The 7,541-nt window shown below is 33.8% G+C and overlaps 1 protein-coding gene across 1 annotated transcript in view; it reads left to right on the top strand.

Annotated features, from left to right (window-relative positions):
• Window positions 1–1,131: 1,131 nt before the first annotated feature.
• Window positions 1,132–7,541, top strand: part of TMEM196 (transmembrane protein 196) — a 201,066-nt gene continuing 194,656 nt past the window's right edge. Inside the window, exon 1 of the mRNA XM_057732708.1 lies at window positions 1,132–1,191. The gene's annotated coding sequence lies outside the window, so the exon portion shown is untranslated. The remainder of the gene's footprint in view (window positions 1,192–7,541) is intronic.

Here is a 7,541-nt window from a genome sequence, read left to right as displayed (position 1 = left end):
TTTACTCCTCTTGGGAAGGTTCTAGAATTTTCTTTTTCCCCATGTGTTCTGAAATTTCACAGTGATATGCTATTGTGTAGGTCTTATGCAACCTTTATTTTGAGCACTTGATGACCCATTTCAATGTGGAAATTCATCTGTTTCAACTTGAAAAAAACTTTAAACATTTTCTCCGATAATTTTCTCTTCATCTTATTTCATTTTTCTTTCTGGAATTCTAAGTGTTCAATGTTTTAAGTCCTGAATCATATTCTAGTCTTTTCTATTCCTTTTTCCTCCCCCCTGCTTTAAGAGAGATTTCTTCAAATTTATCTCTCAACTTTTCTATTGGACTTTCCTTTTATATGGTCATAACTTTACTTTCCAAGATTTTAATATTTTTCTGTGCATGACATTTAAAAAATTACATTATGTTCTCATTTTATGAGTAAGATAACCCTAACCTATGTGAAAATCTAAAGTGCCAGTTAAAAAAAAAAAGGCTTCTCCTCTGCTTATTTGCTGAGATCCTTTGTTTTGTTCGTTTGTTAACTTTTTATTTTATATTGGAGTATAGTTGATTAACAATGTCATGTTAGTTTCAGGTGTACAGCAAAGTGATTCAGTTATACATATACATGTACCTATTCTTTTTCAAATTCTTTTCCCATTTAGGTTGTTACATAATACTGAGCAGAGTTCCCTGTGCTATACAGTGGGTCCTTGTTGGTTATCCATTTTAAATCTAGCAGTTGTTACTTTTGTTTACTTCCATCTTTATTCTTTATGTTAGAGGCTTTCTTCAAATGCCTGGTTTTACATGACCTTCCATTTAGATTTAAGAAATAGATATTAAAAATTGATTGAAGGTATATATGTGTATGTGGGTCTTATCCACTGTTGGAATTGACTGTGTGGTACTTAATTTGGTTTTACTGGAAGATCTGCATTTGTCAGTATCTGCTGTTCTATTCTTGGATATTTTTTCAGAGAATATTCATTCATCCTCCTGCCTGGAATGATACCTGTGAAATTTTCCATGTATTCTCATTTCCTTAGCAATGTTCAGTGTACCTGAGTCCACCATGTTAGAGAAGGGGCAATGATCTGATTGCAAATGTTTGGGAAGATGATCTGAGGAATCTAATGAGTTCTCCCATGGGTAACCAGTTCTTTTGACTTCCACCCCACCAAATATCCTCCATTGCCAAGGTACCTGGCTGATGTTTTCAATTCCTATTTCTTGCTGTGGTTCTATGACAAAAATATCATATTTCTGTTACTTTCCTAACTGTCAGTTTTTAGTTTTGATGTACTAAGCTCTTTACCACATACAGCAGGTTGGATAGTGGCCCCAAAAGATATCTAAGACCCAGTCCATGGAACCTGGGAATGTAAATTTATATGGCAAAAAGGGGCATTGCAGATGTGATTAAGTTAAAGATCTTGAGATGGGGAGATTATTCTGGATTATACAGGTGGCCCCTATATGTAATCACAGTGTTCTTGTGAGAGAGAGGCTGAGAGAGACTTGATCACAGAAGAGGAAGAAGGAAATGTGACAATGGAAACAGAGATTTGAAGATACTTGACTGCTAACTTTGAAAATGGAGGGAGGGGCCATGAGCCAAAGAGTATAAGGAATGCAGATCTAGAACATGGAAAAATACAAGGGAAGAGATTCTACTATAGAGCCTCCCACAGGGGCATGGACCAGTCAGCCCCTTGGTTTGGGCTAGTCAAACCATTTTGGAATTCTCATCTTCAGAATTGTAAGAGAATAAGCATGTTGCTTTAAGCCATCAGGTTTGTTGTAATTATTCAAAGCAATCATAGGAAACAAACACACCGGCATCCGCCTGCTTCCTAGTTTCCAAAGCTGTGTTATCTCACTTCCTTCTCACATTGTCTTTATTCTTGTGCACTATGTGCTTTAATCTTTCATATCTTTTTGTGAGAGTTTGGGTAAGAGAAGTGCTTAACACCTTTTTAATCCTCTATGTATTTTTCTCTAAGTTTTCTTTGTTTTCTTTACAGGTGTCCAAATAATACCTTGTGTATATAATTCAGTTGAAAATAATTGTTGGATAACATACATTTTTGTTTGCATTTTGTGGGTTTTGAGTTTTTGATAAACTTCGGCTGTTTATATACCAAGTTTGTTAGCATTCAGCATTTGTAGTGGGGAAGGTAGACATAATTAAATAGAAAAACTATTTAATTAGTCTGACATGACTTAATCCTGTCAGAACTAAGACAGGAATGCTACAATTTTCAATAACATTCAGCATTGTTTTGGAAATATTAGTTAATGCAGTTAGGCAAGAAACATGAAATAAGTGGTATAAATGTTGGAAAAAACAAAAAATATCTCTGTACACTAATGTTAGGACCATATACCTAAAATATTTAAGATTCTACTCTTGTAGATAATAGTAATAACAAAATACTACAATTACAAAAAGAACTCTGCAAAATCAGATGGACACAGACTACCATTTTTGAATCATCAGATACACAGACTATAAAATATATTAAGTACACCCAGTGGGGTTGATGGAATCGGACTGGGTATTAAAAAATTAATATGAAAAAAACAAAAGCCTATCAAAATGAACTAGCTGATCTGAAAAAAAAAATCAAGGAAGTCTAGAAAGGAATACAGGATTGAAACTGGAAACTTAGTTGAAATGGTATTCTTGCTTAGGTATAGTTGAAGAAAAAATTCATGAACTGATATATGAAGAGATTAGACAGAAATATCACAGAGAAACAAGTAAGACCAAAAATCTGAAAGAGAGGTTAAGTGACAGGATTGAGTAAAAAGAGTTCTATTTCTAACAGTACTCTCAAGAGAGAGAATAAGGAGAAAAAAGAGAAGCAGCATTAGAAGAGAAAAATACTGAAATTTTATAGAATTTATAAAACACAAAAGCACATATATTTAGAATGTCCAATGAATCCCTAAATACGAAAAGGCAGTCCAGAGAAGAACAAATGAGGGAAATGTAAATCTAAATTAAAATGAGATATTATTATACCTACCAAATTGTTAAAAAATGTAAAAGCTTGAATAAACCAAGTATTGGTAAGACAGGAGTGATGAGAACTCTCATAAAGTTCTGGTGGCCTATAGGTTGATATGGTGATTCTGGAAAGCAGTTGGGCAGTATCAATAAAAATTAAAAGTATATGGACAATTTGGCTTCAAAATCGTACTTATGGAATTTAACCTACACCAACATACAATGTTCATATGTAATGCTACTTTAACTTTGTTTATAGAGGCAAAAATTGAAGAAGAGAGGGAGGAAGGAAATGTGATAAAAATATATACTATGGTCCCATTTATGTAGATGCATATGAATGCATGAAGAAATTCATGGAAAGACTATCACAAAATATGCATGGCGGTTATCTCAGGGGATTGGATTTCCCTTATGTTTTACTTTATTCTTTCATGTATTATTGAAAGCTTGTCAACAAACATGCATTGTAAAAAACATATAATAAAAATAATGAAGCTATTTTTCCTTGTGGAAAAATAGGGAAAAACAAAAAACAAAAAAGGTGAATATTTTATCAGGCCTAATTTTTTTTTTTTTTTGCTATGTTTATGTGAAACAAGCTTAATTCTGTTCAACCCTTTATATAATTAAACTGGATCTAATCTTATAAAATGAGTAAGCCATCTTTAACTTGATTAATAAATACACAGTCATCAATCACATTTCAAGATCAAAAAGAACAGAGACAAAATTTTTAAAGTAGTTGAGCATACCTAGTGATGGCTTTACTTATTTGGCAAAGAGAAAGTTACTTCAGAATGAAGGTTACAATCACATTCCTTGGCATCCACAAAGCCATTGATACATTCATTCATCAATTCAAATTTAAGCTCCATTACAATGTAAGTGCCATAAGGGCAAAGGCTTCATTTGTCTTGTTCTTGGTCTTTGGCCTGGTATCTAGCACAGTGACTACCTTATCACAGAAGCACAATCAATATTTACTAAAGGAGGGAATATATTCGCACATTCATACAAGATATAATTTTGTGCTTTTGTTTTCCTTTTGTTATTTAATATTCATTCTTAACTCCTCCCACAAGTATTTGTTTAGTGATTACAATGTTCAGAGGAACTAAAAAATATTAGAGTTAGTAATAAGAACAGATACTAATTTAATATTTCTGTGTGCCAAGTGTTCTTCTAAATGCTTTAGGTATATTTACTCATTTAATCCTCTCAGCCAATATTACTCCCATTTTATAGATGGTAACACTGAAGCACTTAATTTGTCTAAGGTTCCATAGCTACTGAGTGGCAGATGCAGTGTTGGAGTCCAGGTGGTCTAGCTCCAGAGTCAAGCTTTTCCTACAGTCATGTACCTCACCTCTGACAAGATAAAAATGTCAACAATTCTAGATCAGCTCGTTCATAACTGATACACCTTGATTTACTTTCTTTGCTAAGATTTGTTTCATTTCTACTTCGGTAGCACCAGAGCTGTGCAGTGCATGGAGGTGGTTGGTTTGGGAAGAAGATAGAACTAATGTGAACAATATGCTATGCAAACCAGACGGGTAATGGTAATTAACAAGAGAAAAACCAAATGATGCCATGAATCTAGGGAGAAAAGGGGCAAAGGTCCTAACAGAAGGCCAGAGGCAGGTGTGAATATAGATTTGCAAGGATGAGGACTGACTGTAGCCATGGGGAGCAGGCAGACATGTAGGCCCATGTACACACAAATGCAAACCAGAATAGCAAGAGAAAGAAAGAGCTCAGCCCGGGAAGTTTGCTAGGACTTAAGTATCGGTTCTGGGTGATAGCAAGAATCAAAATAGCAGAAGGTTGGCAATAGGTGTATGGCTGCAGCAGCAGCAAAGAGACTGATGCAGAGCAAAGGTTTTCTGAGGTACAAACTACTGTACCCATTTAGCCCGAGGTGAGAATTGGCTTTGGAGGGCAAGTAGGTCTGAGAGAGAAGGTGGCATTGTCAGTAACACTTGGATGGAGTGCAGAATTGAAGAAACGACAAGCAAAGCATGTTTTTCTGTAGATTTAATTTTTGTTCATTTTTATTTTTAACATATTTACTGAGCAATGTGTGTTCACTGATAAGCAAAAAAGAGAGAAGAAATGTCACAATACCACCACTCAAAGTATTACTGTTTAAAAGTGGTGCGAAATCTGGTGTGTTTAAAAAAATGAGATGAAAAATTTTCAAACACACGAAAGTAGAAAGATGAGTGCGATGCACTGTCATGAACCCATCACTCAGCTTCAGCATGCCGCCACTCTTGTTCTTCTGTCCCCTCCCACATTTTACATACATGTGCCCGCGCACACACACACACAGAAACAGAGAAGACCGTCATACCACTCAAACGTCATAAATGTCTTTCTCTTAATTACTATAATCATCAATAAACCTTCAGGTTAATAAAAATAAATTTAAGTGATTTTTTTTCTGGCTTCGTAACATAGTCTTTGGGTATATCATGCATAACCACATTTATTTATGCTTATTTTGTTCCCAGTTTTAAAAATAAAGTGCTGCCCTGATATATACATATATGTATGTACACACACACTATATATATATATATGATACACATACACACACCTAATAAAGCACTTACCTTTCTGCATATATATATGCAAGGTCTATGTGTACATGTATGTATATGTGTGTGTGTGTATATATATGTAAAACATTTGTACACTATTCCAATTGTGTCCTTAGAATAAACTGTTGGACATGAAATCTGGGGGTGAAAGAGTAAGTTTATTTTTAAATGTTTTTATATTTATTATAAAATAACACTCCAGAAATTTCCTACTCTTTTATGCTCTTATCAACAGTGTTTAGATATGCATATATTTCAATTGCCTCAGTAATACTGAGTAATCAAAATTCTTTGTAATTTTTTCAAGTTGATTATTCAAAGAGGTATCTCTGTATAGATGTATAATTCTTTGAATATTACTAATATCATATTTTAGTGTTTATAAGCCAAGAGACACTTGCCAAAAGTAAAAGATTGATTTCATAAACTACACATTTCTTTTTTTCATATATTGATTAACCTTATATGTATATTTTTCTAGATATACTTCACAAAGAAAAAAATCTGCATTCCAAAAATAATACATGTAATTGCATTTTTAATTTTCTGAGAAGGTATAGATTGCTTTAAAAGAGATTGCTAGTAAATTAGATTAACTATATTTAGCATTCAGTTCCAAAACCATTGAGGTTTATATCCATTAAATATGAATTTATACCCGAATTCTTCTTCTTGCTCTGTATTGTTGTCACTTCAGGATTGGCTGTTTTCCATTTTAGAAGATTTAGTATCTGAGTAGGTCAGATAACTTACAAAACTTTAAAAAGCAGCCACTGGAGCACTAAGTAAATTACATCTATATATAGCCTCATTTCAAAAAAATAAAACTATGTGGTAGTAAAATGAAGTATGTAAAATGTCATTTGGTCTAATGACTGTTTTTATTTTTCCAAAGATAATTTATCTATGACTGTTAATGCTTTGAAAAGCTTTGCTATCACTGTCAATTGGTGAGGGGGATTCAGCAAGCTCGAATGTTTTTCTGAATAATAAAAATGCCCAAAATAGAATCCAGCAATGAAAGTCAACAGAGAGGGAGTGATGGAAAGAGGGAAGCTAGGCAAATTGTTTTATGTTTTGCATAACTGAAGAGCCAGATGGTTTAACTGGATTATTATATTCAGAACCACCCACTGCAGGATTTTAACTTAGTATCAAGTCAAATACAGTCCTGCCAAATTGAGTTTAACAGTGTCTAGACCAGGGCCCATCACTGTATCCAGGCATTCCCAGGTTCCTTATCCTTGTGGTGCTGCCAGACCTGCCTGCCCTCTTTATACTAGTTTAGAAACAATTTTACTGTAATTCTCTACCTCTTCCAGGTAGAGATGAGAGAAAGGAATAGGTATGGCACATGCTCAGAAAATGTTCAAGATTCTACTTTAGACTTTTCTCATCTAATCTAATATCAATTTGGCAGTAATATTTAATCAGTCCTATCCAGTTGTCACTTTTATTCCATTTTGAAGTCTCTTATAATGACCATCTTGCTCGTCAAAGAGAAGCAAGAAAATTGATCCAACATGTAAAACACACACCAGTGATATATTTCACTGTTCAATTTCAGGGAATATTTGCTCTAATATCACTTTTGATCATCAATTTTAATCATCAATAACCTAAATTAAAGCATATAAACTTTGGAAAACATATTGTTTATTGTGTATTTTCTTGCTGTTGTCTTTTCAAATTCTTCACTTGATATTCCAAAAGAATTCAATTGCCCCTTTCCTAGTTTTAAAAATTTGTGCTATTTCTGCATCCCCCTTATCACTATCTTTAATATGTTTAGATTCTCGCAAAGAATTGGAAGCTAAATGGCCATATTCCCCAGGAAAGGCTGTACTTTTTGGTATTTCCTGACCAACAAGAAACATACTGGAGTGTGAGTCTAGCCAGAAAAAACAAATGGCTGTTGAAAGTGATC

Source organism: Hippopotamus amphibius, chromosome 4 (assembly GCF_030028045.1).
Source record: "Hippopotamus amphibius kiboko isolate mHipAmp2 chromosome 4, mHipAmp2.hap2, whole genome shotgun sequence".
Classification (NCBI taxonomy): Eukaryota; Metazoa; Chordata; class Mammalia; order Artiodactyla; family Hippopotamidae; genus Hippopotamus; species Hippopotamus amphibius.
The sequence above is the reverse complement of the archived record's forward strand: the minus strand, read 5'-3'. Positions and strand labels throughout refer to the sequence as shown.